The following is a 15383-nucleotide window of genomic DNA, read 5'->3' as shown; positions in this document are numbered from 1 at the left end:
GCTGTTATAAGACCCGAAGTGCTTTAGACAGACAAAGAGATCAAGACTAAAATGGTTAACGATTATGTTTTGACCTTACCGAGATTATCGCAGAAATGCAATCAGATCGTGCATTTACCCTCTTAGTTTCCCCTTCTTTCTCTCGCCCCCGAAATCGTCGTGGGGCGATAAGTAGGTACGATTAATCGTTTGCGATTGCGCACTGGTAATCATGATGATACACGTTTGTCCGTGCTATATACACGAGGCCGCGCGACCGCTGCTCTCTCCTTCTCTTTGCTTACCTACCTGCCCACCTATCTATTTACGATTCCCAGAAAGTGGGTATCGTCTGATCGTGTGGTGGAGCCAGCATAGTCGACACATATATACGCGCACAGTCTCGCATAGAGCTGCAGTATTAGCTGCACTCGAGCACCGCCCGTTCGTTTGTTCTACTCGTCCGCTTGCCGCTTGTCGCAGTTTTAAGGTAACCTCGACCTTCGAAGGCGAAGGCCAAGGCCAGCATGACGTCAATGAGACGTTCTGCCGCCCGTTATCGGTGACGTCACTGCGATCAGACGTGTCCTCGATAACGGACTCATCGGCGTAACCGTCACGCGCGCGGACGCTACACGAAGTGACAACGTTCACGAAACGTTACTGGCAAGCTTGCTAGGCGGCCGGATGTGTGGGTAAAGCAGAACTGGCTCAAATAGGCACGACGGCCGTAGACAACGGCACCATTTGTAGAGGGCGGATGGAAATAGCCGCAGCGCCGTCTCGCAACCCACAACACACAGCTTCCCTTATTATTGTATTATATTGACATCAATTCATACCCGTACGATCAGTAAACTGTTTCAATTATTCGTCCGTTCTTCTTCAGCTATCATGATTTTAACAGCATCACCAACGACGGGTGGACAAAACAAGGATAACGTATACCTTGGACAGATATAGAAAAAAATAAGTGTGATTGGATCTCCGCTATTCATTGCTGACTGTGCATACATGTGATTGTAAAGCAGGTACACATAATAGCTCTAAGGATAAAGGATAACTCTAACGGATAGAATTTTTAAATTTCTTTCGAAAACGACACGTTCTTATCCTTTAGTCACTTTGATCAGCTTGGGTAGCCGTTTTTCATTATAGTCACTTGAAACCAAAATCATTCTATCTAAAGTAACTCTATCGTAATTATGTCTTTCGTCCTTGGAATGGTTTTATAAGACGGATCGTGTACAATTCTAAAAGCGGATAGGGCTGGAGAGGGAATAAGGCGGTCGTATAACCAGGATCAATCATTGCTACGCACTGTAGATGCGGCCGTGAAATTTTCGACCACGAATGACAGATGGCAGTAGCCTGGAATTTACACGGGTTGAATCCAACAGCAGTGCAACGTTCAGGACCAGGATAAAGAAAACATACCGTTATAAAATCAGCCTGCCTCTGCCGAACCTGTATTTGGCTGCATTTTACAGGGTGGAAGTCATGCACGCAACGTGCTGCTAACGTGCATTAGCCTAGGCTACTTTTTGCTAGGACTGCTTTTGTTGAGCAAAAAAATCGCATATTTATTAAATTCTGCTTCTATTATTCTACAACTTCTTATCTAATTGATGCCAACTATTCTATCATAAAGGTGTACCGTTAGATCTAGCAAAGGCTGAATCAAAGCGACCTTTTTGATCTTTATTTTACGGTAAGCACCTACTTTGAAAGCTTAAGATTAAGCAAAGTGCTGTTCACTATCTTATAGCATCTAGTGTTGAAAATTTTCAGTTTTTAATTAATACAATCAACGACGCGTAAAAATTCATTTACGTGCTGGCTCGAAGAGAATATAGTAGATTGATAATAATACGACGATGACAGATGCACAAATGGGGTGGCTAACCGGATTATACGCCCTTTCACTTCCCCCCCAACCCCAGAGAATAATCCGATTGGCTTACAACTGTGGCATAAAAGGCAATAGAAAAACAAGTTTACATGATTCTCGCTTCTGTGTAGCCAGAAAGTAATAGCAACAACTACTCACCGTTACATACTTACCGCGAACAGATCTGGAACCTTAACAAAATATAATCAACACCGCGTCTTGCGAAAGTTTTTTTCTGAATAATCTTTGACTATATTATAATATACAAGTTAACATCGTCTTAACGAAACAGGCTGAAATAAACTTAAAAATAAGAAAAAAAAAAAACAATTCAAAGTAGAATCCTTTATTAGCATAAAAACAAATTATGGCTAAATATCGACAAAGACTTTAGTCATAATAACAGTACTAGGCGATATTTTATTTGGGTCACATTTGAACTCCACTTACTAGAAACGTATTACTGATTTACGTCACCACAAATCATAGATGACAGTATTGATCCTCTAATGGTTACGCAACGTACTCGATGATGGTTTTTCAAAGTATTTTTCTATTATAATATTTATGTATTTGGCACGAGATGATACGTGTATGAATGTGTGCATATAAATGTTTGGGTAGATCGTCTCGTTTTGCTACTACGTAGAAGCCATCAATTTTATTCACGGAATTTCAAACACAAGAATCGTACTTTGAAGAACAACTAAATGTCCCAAAAATGTTTAGGTTACCTTTGCCGTGTGTGATCCATGGGGATTATACAAACTTCGGGACATTTTGTGGCCGTATTCCACCACGCCGGCTTCTCATGGGTTTCCATTATACTTTTCAATGTCATAAATGAAACTTCCAGATTTCCGGTGGTTTATGTTAATCCATCCGAGCTGGCAGTTGTTTCTTTATATTACATATAAATATATATAAAGAGAAATTTCTTTATATTCACAAGGTGTACTTAAGCGAGGCCGTGTAATTTTGCCCCATCAACGGTGTGTTTTTCAATATATGCATATATAATAGTTAATGGAACCTGCTAATGTCATTGTGGTATATATGTATAACTTACTTATGAAATCGGAAGCAGTTTGCACTCAATTTCTTTCATCCGCTCAATTTCAATGTACTTTCAACTGAAAAACTTCCACGCAGCGGCGCAAATACCAATCATTTCATTTGGTAAACGCCATTTTGATTTCTCATGACAATAGTGAGCTCTACGGGTTTGCGGCACTTTGTATCAAGACCGGTACAACCCGTTTTTTATTACTTTACATATGATTATACATAAAAAGTGTATACTCTGCTGTAATACCTGTTGATTTTATACCTCAGTGTGATCTCGTCCTCTCCGCACATTTATCATGCGCTGTACAGTACGCATGGCCTTAGCATAACGTCATTTTCGGTAGCTGTTTTGTTCAAGCAATCGAATGGGTATGCCTAGTCATGTAGGACGTTGCGGTTTGATCTAACGATTGAAATTCAGCCATCACAGTCAATCCCGCCAACCGGATCCACTTCGTAAAAATTAACTATATACTCGCTTTGCGCAACGTGGAGCATGCAAGAAACAGGGAGCGTTGAATGTAAACAAATCCGATAGTTTTGGAGGTGTTATTAATTGAAGGTCATCTGTGTGGCTTCGACCGGTGGAGCCGCCGTAACCCTGTCATGGTCCACAGCATTGTTCCTCCCGGTCACACATATACGAATGACCGTAGCGGCAGGCGTTGTTATGCAATTCGAGCTTAGTCCAGTTGCTAGCCGCGATCGTCGTGCGGCTTTGCCGGCTGATTGGCTGGCAGGCTAACGGAGTCGGCCTGGACCTTCACAAACTTGGCCCATAGATGGTACAGCTTGATCTCTTTTCATGGCTTCCATGACCTAGATGCCTGAATTAGCTATTAACGGAGTATCAGAACGACATAGGATATTAGAATCTGCCAATCTTGAATCTATCTAGTTATTTTTACTAAGTACAACGCAGAACGAGCAGTAAAAAGGATTTTGGATAAGCCAAAAAAGCTGAAGACAAGTATTGAGCTCAAAGAGGCTGGTGAAAAGAGAAAAATTACAAGACGCTATACAGAAATGAAGAATTACAATTAGTTAATTAAATCCATTTTGATATTGCTTTTGAAGAGACTATAGAAAGGATTTCCGGAGAGAGAGAACCACTACAGCACATTCGACTAAGTAACCAAGGAATTAAAGTTTTACAAGTAAGAGTTGGTACTGGTAAATCCCACAATCTAACAGCCACATGGAAAACTGCAGTGAGCTTGCTGCTCATACGCAGAGATGTTTTCCATCGACCGATTCACTTGCGCCTGTCTCGTCGCCTTTCGTGCCCTCTCTGGACGACAGCTAAGGGTACGGTGACCCCGTCGAGAAGCTGCTGCATTGACCGAGACACGCTTGTCACGCGCTAGCAGCTCAGTCGATCTTATAGCGGTACGCAGCCAGGATAAATCGGCCAATTGGCCAAGCTAGCAAAAAAAGTGACTGACCCAGGCGGCCGCATATATTGCTTCCATATCCCTTTTCTACTATTATGTTTCTCCGCTAACACTCCTATGCAAGTTTCTTGAAATAACATATTCTCGATCAGTAGACGGCCAGACAAACTATTCAAATAAGAAGATTACCTTTTATTGGTCAAGTGTTCCCCTATCGGATACGAACGGGGTAGCGTCAGGCGCGGTTTGCCGTAACAGTGTTATTAGCGCCACCGTTATATAACGTTAAGTAAGGAACTCTAACCTGTAGCGTTCATAAAGGTGGATCCATTTGATTAGTGCATAGAGGCAGACCACATCTCGGAATAGAGGAAAAATGGTTTCCATTTAAACAAAACACCTGGACTACCATGAGTCCATTAAATTATTTAAGCTATCTTGTGAGGATCGGTGTGGCCCGTAGCTTAAAGACAAGTCCTAAAATTTGGACTTATTGAAGATAGCATCATGTAAACAGCCATGGAACTCGCTCAGAAAACATCTACTGGCTAAATGATACGATAATTTTATTACATGAAACTTATTTCACCGAAACGATATGAGGAATCGCGTCCAACGCTTATTTTCTCAATGATTAAAGATTTAATCTAGGTTTAGATATTCGGTTCAGCAGCTCGATGCCAAAGACCATTTTGTTTATTTACTTACAGATAGGAGTGTATCTTACACGTGTCGTTTGTATCTGCAGTCATACGCTGAATAGCCGCCAGAGTTCTTCATAGTCGCTCGATCTGAATTCATCTTAGGCGACCTCAAGCAGGTCCATTGATATAGAGCAAAAAGTTTTGTTCTGTTCCATTGTAACGTCACGTTGACACATGTTAATTGTCAACTGAGCAAATCTGAACGAGACAGGACGAGGCAACACGTGCGTGGCGTTCGAGTGGGTAACACTGGCCAATCGATCAATCCACAGGGAGAATGAGGCAGTTAAGGCAAGATTGAAGTAAGGCGCGCCTGTACGAAGCTTCGCAAGCATCTGCTCTTACTTTTCATGCCCGCTCTGACCTAAACCGTAATGACTCTAAAAGCGTCACTGATGGGCTTCGACCGAATCAGTTTTGCTATTAGGCACGTTCTATTAGGATCGTGCAGAGGTAAAACTCTAGCTATATTCATGATAGAGGTAACGTTAAACAGGGGCCTGCTGTCTCCTAAGGCTGAACACACTGGTTGGCGTAACACCATTTCTACCGAAGCATACATTTAACGGTACGCCCGCTCATGCGTATGACAAACGCTCTCGTGACTTGCTGTGGTGTTGTTTTCAAATACGAAAAGATTTTCGGTCGATTTACGACTAGCCAAATGAACGTTCCGTTCCAGGGCGAAAATCAAACTTTGCCCCTAAGAATCGGTTCTATGTTCGACACTGTTCTTCCGGGAGAAAAAGGATACCGAGCGTGAAGGGTCGATTCAGGTTGAACGAGACGCGCGCTAGCGAAGACATGTACTTGTCAAGTGGATAGATGTAAATCAGCTGGTACATGGAAGCCATTGAGCGCTCGGTGGTTACCGTGCTAATGTCGATTAGCAGCGTGACAAAAGCAAGTGTCGCATAGGCTGGCTGACGAGTTATATCCATGTAAAAACGCGTTTGGTCACTAGCGTTTATTATTTTAAATGCTATGTTAATCTTGCTTCGGGCCAGGAAAGATGTACATCTATTTTAAGAACTGAAATAGGCAAAGCTCAATAAGATTTCCGAAGACAACTTCTACGCGTTACTATATATAGTCTTAAAGAATTCTAGTTATACTTTTCGCTTTGTGCACCATTTACAGATGAATGAAGCTGAGCACGAAGTGAACTTGAAAATGAACTTAATCGCAAAATCATGATTCGAAAACAATAGAATGGCACTTTTTATTAGTGCTAGTTTTGATACAAAAAAAAACCCGTTCAATATTTTATTTCGTCGTCGAACCAGAGCATCTTTCGTTCGTAATGTATATATATATATATATACATATATATATATATATCAAGGCCGAACGGCACGTTTTAGGATTACTTTGTTCCTACCAAAATCCCTCAGAGCTCGTCGTTGCTCGGAATAAGAGCTATTTTCTCCAGTCAGCCACCCTCAACAAAGACATGCGCTCATGAGTGGAACGGTGAACGTGTGTTTTCTACTACTACTAGCAGCAGCAGCAGCAGCAGTACTATCACTTCTACTATTTCTGCCACGACTAGCAGCACTCCGATCACTGCCCACTGTCTATTTGTACGAAACGTGGCCGCCAACGAACGATTAGAGTGTGTGGATGGCATTGAGGTAAGCGGGCCATACAGTTATCCTCTGATAGAGTGAGGCAGAGACTGAAGCGCAGAACATACAATCAGACCTTGAACAGTGCACACTCCCCCACTCGTCCTTGAAACTTCTATGAATGCCATCGGCCTTGCTTTTTGGCGACAGAACGGGGTGTGAGGTATGGTTGGGGGGGGGGGGGTAGTGGGGGTAGTGGATATTGGAGGACTTTAACTTTCGAAAGCCGTTTTTTTGCCGGCATTCAGGCTTAAGTCTTCCTTTCACTCGACACAGCCACGTGGCACGTTATTCTGGGGATTCTTTTGCTGCCTATTCTATACACCCCACTGTGTCGTAGCCGCGAACAACTAGTCTAAGTAGATACAGGGTCATGGCTCATGCATCGCAGAAATCCTCGACAGCCTCTCATAGGTTCGGCAGTTCGACAAGTTTGAGTTCGAACAGTACCAGCTATCAGAGTGCAGCAAATAACAGTCAGCCAACAGCTGTTTCCCTTGACGCGTAGCGGGTATAGACGGGTGAACTGTCATGCTATGAGGCTAGTTATGCGCGAAATGCTTAAGGTCGTCGTCATAGTTGATTTTTTGTGATGCTCTAGTAATTAGGAGAAATACTGCCATACATGAAGTACTAGTACTTTAAAAGATCTGTTAAATGAGTTAAATGTCATAGTAGTAACTTTCGCTAGATGAAACAATGTTTCCACATGCAATTTTGCTCTGATCCCAGATGAGAAATAACAAACTGATCGTTGCAGAGATTGGTCCAGATAATAGCTATAGGCTTAAACTAAGAATGGATCTAATTTCTTGTTGGGTTAAAAATGAGAGAAAACTTACGTGCTCTTATACATAGCGTGTCGAGGGTGAACAGAACGCGTTCGGGGGTCGTGACAGCTGACAGCTTTAAAGTTTCTTTCGCTTTCAGCAACAGTCTATTGAAAAAAAGATATCGAACGGTGTTGTAGGTGGAATACTAGGAAAGCCTTTCGATTGGCATTCAACTGATTAAAGCTTCAACTAAGAAAACAGAGGAAAATAAGGACGTTTGCGAAAAGCTTCAACCTTCCAGCCTTACAGTCTCAATGATGAGATGAACATCGGACAACTACGACAAAAAAAAATAAAGATGCCTCGTACAGTAATTAGGTATGTAAACAAAATAACAATTGAAAAAAAAAAAAATTCGTAAACTACATACATTATTTCTTTAAATTATGCACACTTCCTAGGGTTTAATCCGATCCAGTTCTGGCGTGAACTCGAACTTTAACTTAATGATCTATGTTCATAAATGAGAGCCTGCTCCGCGGGAGAGTTGATATATCAGCTATGGTAAATAAACAATGACCCGCGGAAAAACATCGATCGTTAACAACCGAAGTGGGACTCTCAAATATTTTGTTTTTTCTTAAAACGTACTCTTATTTTATTACTACAATATCGACGTTACTGTATTTTGGCTTACTCGCTCCAATTTCCATATGGTTTTATCTAACAAACGTAGTTCCATTGATATTGATTAAGGCAATTTGAGGAATCCGTCTAAGGCTCTACAGCTTTAGGAGCTCAAGAGCAGGAGCTAAGAATCTCAGATGCTGGAATAAGGCTCTGCTTAGTCTTTTTTTTTGTCCAGTGGGGGATCGCGCAGAATAATTGACGGTTCTCACTACTGTTTCTATCAGAGGCAGTACCAGCGGCATTAACGGCGGCGGCGGCGGCACAATTGAAAAACTGCCTCGTTAAAAACTCGTTCGCTGAACGCGACTAGCCGGCCCTTATAATCAAATTACAATCGTCTAAACTACGAGTATTAACATGTTCAACGTAGATTAGATCTGGCAGAAACACATCTCTGATATATACATATATATCGTCGTCTGATATATACATATGTATCCTAGATTAGTACAGCTGGGACCGACTGCCGTTATGTAAAAAGCATTCGGACTTTTGTTAATCGTTGGCCAGCTACACTCAGACGTACTATATACCTAAGCCCTTGATACAGATATCAGGGCTTGTAAATTGACTTCTGCTTTCGCTGCTGTAGCAGGGTAATTTTTTGGTGCCATAATAAAGCAGTACTCCAGCATGATGGCCTGCGGTACCTATCAGGCTTCTCATTTGCAAACATCCACACCTGTTCGTTACAGAATAGAATAGTGATACGAATGTAGAAGTACGGCCGCAATGTTCTAAAACAGAACGAGAGGGATGATTGCTCCCAGCAGACGAAATTGTCATCGTTATTATTGCAGTGCGTACTTAGGGGAAACGATAGAAAACTGTCTAGGAAACTATTATTCAGTTTTGGGAAGCTGTCATACTTGTGCATATTTTTTCAGATCGGAAATAAACCTCTCGGCCTAGAAAGTAGCTCGTTTCAATTGCAACAAACACAAATGCATCCCCTGTATACGTTTTAATTAGAGGGAGACCTTTGGTTAAGTTGATCACGTATCGCTCGTACGAAAGATCGACCTTATCATGAACGTCTCAAGTGTTCAACTGGAAAATCATGTCAAGTTGACGTAAGTAATATTTTTCGTTGGTCAAAAAAAGTTTTGCTGCCCGTTTAGAGAAGTAAATGCTGTTTTCCGCTGACTTATAATTGGAATCGTCGCTTTTGGTGTACATTAGCAAACGCTGAAAATTGCATGGTTAAACGTATAGATCGAAACACTTTCACTGACGATGGCGGATGGATCCTTTCGACCGCTCCTGTAACACGACTGACCTTCTTTTTAGGCAACATTATAATTGTACTATAGTATTAGCATAAGCCTTAACTCAAGCAATCTGTTGAATGCTTCAACACTGACGAATAATCCAATTTATCATAGCCACGTAGCTAAAACGGTTACGGTGTGTTTTCAGAAGCTTGCCCAGATTTGCAAAGGCACCCTCCTTCCAAGAGAGGTTTAGGTTATCAAACCTAACCTCGAGTCGTTAATAAAAACTAATCAATTACTTGCATGGAACAGCTTTCCTCACTACGACTATTTCATACGTAGTTCGAACACCATTTCAGTCTAAGCGTAGCTACTACTGCGAATTCAAAGTAAAGATTCAATTAGTCGACTGCTGGCGCCACGTTCGATCGAGCGCTATTGTTCAATGAGTGAAGAAAATCGAGTTAAAAACGACCTGTCCTAAGATTCTGACGGTCAAAGGACGTGTTTCTTAGCTAGACAACATAATTTTGATGTTCCCTGGCCTATACGATAATGCCCCGCCTTACATGAACAGGCATAATGGAGGTTTGAAAATCGGTCACGTTACATTTCTAATAGATACTTCGTTATAGTTCCTCCTTTTATGTATTCCGATACACTTGCTTCTCGCTTAGAGGATCAAGTCGTATTATAAAGCAAGTTAATCTTCGACCCCTAAGAAAGCTTTGTTTATAGCGCTTTCTTGCAGAGCTATTGCTCTCCTGTGTTACCATTAGTTCCTCGTTCAATAAAAAACGGACTTTGTTTTGTGTTTTTCTTATTTAACATAAACAGACATAGCAGTGGGCCGGAAATAAATTGTAGGATAGGACATAGGACAAAGTCAAGGACGTCATCGCTTGGTGGTTGGCTTGTATGGGGCATATATTATTATAATGTTCATGTTCAGCTATAATAGTCATTAATTAACCTGTTTTCTTATTCTATAGTAATTTAACCGACAATTAAATTATCGCTAGTTAATTTGCACTCTGGATCTATGTAATTGCATATCTCTAGACGGTCTTAATTAGATGCATCCACAGATATTTATCTTTCTATTAAACACTTCGACCTAGCAATTCATTTGGCCGATGCATGGGTCAACCTCGACACGGCTGGCTTTATATCGGTTGCACGTACGGCATACCCCATGGGGTCAAGATTGAATATAGCTTCGGGCCAGATGAGAACTGAGTAAAGTTGGAAATTTTATGAAGCCAACTTATTTACTATTCAGGCCACCTGTGATCATCTAGGCCGCTTACTCGAACTCCGGGAAATTTGAGGAAGAAAATATAGGCGAGAGTTGAGATGATTTCGGATAGCCTGCGTCATCGAGGTGCAATCACGACAAAGTTTTTTTGAATGAGGCTTGTAGGACTTTTCAAATATGTACCTAAATTCTCAATTTCCTGCAGGATATCCTATTAAGAATATGGACTGCACTCGTAAAGCCCAGGACAAGGACTTTTAAGGAGGGAGCATTCTACAGTATACTGCTGGTTGGCAAAGATAATTCCACTACACAGACAAAAACATGCCATTAACGAGATCTGTCGAGCAGATGGATTTACGATGGCGGCTTAATTCAGCCTTAGGATCCGTTAAGCTTTTATTTTAGACTGGCTTTTACCAACGACGATGTTGCATGATTAGCTAAGGGCGATGGCCGCACACGAACAATGTGAAATAGAGCTGATAGTCCTGTATATGGCTTGTTACGCTTTTCTAAAGTTCAATAATTTAAATATGATATGTTGGTGGTCAACTTTAGCGATTCGAAATTAGCCAAGGTCACGCGAGAATGTCTAATTAATCACAATAATCATGGTGTCAATTAGTGAGATCCGTATTTGTGCATGGATCGACTATTTAAAATCACTCATTTTTGTTAAGCCTGAATCACAGAATCAGTCTCCTTTGACCTAAGAACAGGCTAATAAAACGTGAAAGCCAACGCTCAAATATATATATATATATATTATTTTTCTTATACAATTCTCAGGGTTCTACGTAGACATGTATGCTAGGAAGAACGTCGAGATCGTGCTAGACGTTATGATATCAATGTGCATTTAATGATTTTCAAATGTTTCGATCCACACTTACTAAAGCCACTACTCCCACTCTACTTAAAATAGATAGCGCCTGTAAATAACTACCCGTGCATACATTTAAAATAAATATTTATTGCAAGAAAATGCTGGACCTCAATTATTCGTTCAAAGCATTGGTGCTTACAGCCATTATTGGACGTTTTAGTTTTTCTAACTTGTTCAATCGTACGCTTAAGAATTTGCCCTGCAGCGGCCTATTCTGAACACCCTCTCCAAAACGTTTCTTGCTGTTCCGTCACTTTACCAGCGGTGCTGCCTTTCCTACCAAGCCAGCTCCCCACGCTCGTCTCTTTCATGACTTTAGGCGGCCTTGACAGCGTCCCAGGAGCTGAGTGCTGGCCTGCCTGACTATCTACCAGCTTGCTTGCTTTAGTGCTCCGCTTTCTAACATGCCGCCGCTGCTTCTGCCGCCGCTGCTCCTGCCGCCGCCCCCGGTAACTTCGCTCTACATCGTCCCCTTGCAAGCACGTTCTACTTCGCGTGGCGACTGGCAGTCGTGACGGTGTGCCAGGTCCTGAGTTGCTCTTGCCCAGGCCGTATTTTAGAGTCAGAGCAGCGTAGAGCTTTCACCAGTCGTCGTACCCCGTCCCGCCTCCCGGCAGGATTCTTCCTGGCCCTAAGTGTCCTTGGCCTTGCCCGTTCCCGGTTGGCGACCCAGTTGCTGCCGCCTTCCACCCAGTGTGTCCCAGTTTCCTAGCCTTGTCCCGGATTCCAAGCTGTGCTTCAGATCTTCTCCTCTTCTACCCGTCCTGGGCAAGCAGCATGAGCTGCGCGTTACCCAGGCGATAGCATGCGTAGTAGTTCAGTCCTTCTGTTGACCGAGTTCGTTCCAGATCGCTAGGAAGAGGAGGAACGGAACGCCCTTTCCCGATTTCCCTCCATTTCTTCTTATGTGCCTCTCTCATTCACAGTTTGTTGTTCCAGGGACTTTTTCGAGGGCGAAATGGCGAGGCCGAACCGAACAGTCGAAACACAGGTACTACAACAACGAGCAGAGGTTGCTGTTGCTGGTAAAAACTGCTGCTGTGTTGCCGTAGTAAAAAGGGGGACGGTGAGGGGCGTTCCCCTCTCGCGCTCTTTCGATGGTGTTCCATGACGGCGAAATAGACGAAGTTCTCTCGAATTGGGCAAAAATCGGGTGAAGCATTGCAGCATTGCGAATGGGGCTTGGTTCAGCAGTATAAGAACGAAAGTCCTTGTCAGCTCTAGCATGGGTTGCGGCAGCAGCGCCAATGCGCCTTGGTGCGTTCCTTAGGCGCAGACCGAAACGGAGAGGGAGAGAAGGCTGGTTAGTTAGCTAGTTGAGAGGCCGAGGGTACATTGCCCGGCCGCTCGCTAGTCGTTTGCTTGGTCGGTCAGGTTTTCCTATTTGGAAGCAGCTCCCCTACCCTTAGTCCTATCATCATCTGAAAGGGTCAAGGGCAGCCAAATGGCTGTTGGCTGACTGACTTGAACTAGACTGGCAGTTTGGGAGATACAGCACACACCAGTCGTTGGCAAACTGCAAGGAACTATAGGTATCAATTCTCGGATCCTATACAATAAATAGTGCGAGCATTTGCGTTCGTTTGATATAATTTAATAATCATTAAGCAAATTCGTGTGCTCGGTTACAATATATTTCGCCGTTTTACCTTACTACTATTTGGATTCGATTTTGAAGTGGGACACTTTCATCTCAGAAAGGGTCCTAACTTTCTCTCTAATGCATGTTCTAAACGATAAAATAATTACATTAGAAAGAAAATTGCTCTAGAATCGTTCTGCTCTAAAAAATTTACCTTAAGCACTCTATTAACAATAGTCCAATTTCGTATAAGTGCGTAGTTTAGTTTCGTGTCCATTCACGAGGTGTTTTTTTAACGTGTTTTTTTTTAAGGTGTTCACTGTGTCTCAAGATGGTCGTACCGTCTGCGAAGTTTATTAGAGAGAAGCATATCGAGTGGTTGGAACCATCGGCGCTGAAGTTTTAATACTTTCGCCTTATGTAGTCTCCGTCTGGTGAAGACACCTTACATGGTCTCTATTACACTCAGAGAAAAAGCCTAAATTACTACACCAGAACGACTTCCTTGCCTGCCATCGAGCTGCCATTGTCCTATCAGCAAAGTCGCCGTCGTGAAAGGTCAGATTGCTACGCATGATTTATAGAACGATTGTGGTTCAAGTGACGGGTCCAATTCAGGCTGGAGCTGAAGAACAAAAATGCCTGTGCCCTTATCATGTTATACATTGCAAACAAAAATATCAGCATTACAAGTGATCACATACAAGCCTCAGCCGCGATGCGATCCTGCAAACCGTCCGCAATAACGTGCGTAGTTACTGCTGTTTGTTTACGTACGTATTCAGCTATCTGATCTACGTAGGCTGCGCTACTTTAAGAGTAGAACGGTGGTATAAGACCAAAAGGAAGGCGCAGTAATGAATGGTCAATTGCTGGTGTTAATTAATCTATCTAAAACATTATCCACGATTAATCTAAAACAAGCTGACAAGCAACGAAATCCGATATCGAAATCGAAAAAAGAACAAACTTCGTTCTATAGTGACTCAGATTCTTACACCCTGGTTTCCTCCTACCCAGAACGAAAAACGGTTTTCAAATTATTCTGCTATTTGGGACTGTTGCCGTGACAGCGTACCGACGTATGACTTTCGATAAGCTACCTCAAATCCAAGGTCGTGAGTTCGACGTGGATCTGAAAATGGTGTGGAGGGTTTATAAAAAAAACTTAGCAGAGGAACGGGTGGGTGATCCTATTGCAGTTGCATGCTTCATGGACCTTCAACAGACAGGACGCACGAATGGCGGGTAGAAGGAAAATGAGAAAGGGAGGAAGAAGCCGAATCCTACGCCGACTTGGGGACTGAGCGAAGGAGAGGGTAGGGAAAATGGACCGAAAATTTTACCGGCTACGCCAAAACCGACATTATACCTATCCGAATAAACCTCAGGCAACCGGACTGCTAGCTTTCGTCGAGAAGAAACTTTGAATACCTTGTTCATAGGAAGAAGAGCTTTATTCGTAAGCTAATTTATTAGGTTAGGTTAATTTAGAGGTTTACATGCATATTTCCTACACGAAATCTACGGGTTATAACGTATTTTTTAATCTCTATTATTGGTACGCATAGCAACAGATGAAATTTCAGTAGAAGGACCTACCTTTCTTTTTTTTCGGCGAGTTGTCGTCTGCGTGGCCTCCCGTGAAGCAGCGAAAATAATACGCTATTATAAAGTTGACTGTTATGTGACCGAACGCATTTGTAGCAGAAGTAAAATACTTTTAAATATAATAAGTAGGATTTGAAATCTCTAGAATAAGCATCTATGAACACCTACTGTTAATAATCACATGATATATAATACGATAAGGATCGTAGCAGGTATGTAAGGAGGAAATGCAAAGAAAGATTAGGCAAATTGGCGAACTATACCTAGGGTCCACTATATCCATCATATGCTGCACGTGCAGCCATCCATCCATCCATCCATCCATAGAAAATGCTGCTGAGCCTAAAGGAAAAGACGAAATTGGAATTAATCGTCATTGACATAAAAAGGATTATTATAAAGGTTAACACAACTATCCATTCATCTATTATATGACGTCTTATACGCTTGCTAGGTAGTTCGGTGACACATGTCCATTGATACGACTATGAGTTTCGCCGTATATTCATAGTTTTAGGAGACGCCGTCAATAGTGTTCTTCAGACGAGCAGAGTATTATGTCCTACGCTAAAAATATCGAAGAAACCTTGAAATGAATTTTTTAATATTACATTCATTAACTAAATGAGGCGTGACATATCAAAATAACTCTCTGTGGTTATTTCATATGCGTATTATATATATAGCGTATATAAGCTAAGT

This window comes from Varroa jacobsoni, unplaced genomic scaffold, assembly GCF_002532875.2.
Source record: "Varroa jacobsoni isolate VJ856 unplaced genomic scaffold, vjacob_1.0 scaffold_773, whole genome shotgun sequence".
NCBI lineage: Eukaryota > Metazoa > Arthropoda > Arachnida > Mesostigmata > Varroidae > Varroa > Varroa jacobsoni.
This window is presented reverse-complemented; position numbering follows the sequence as displayed.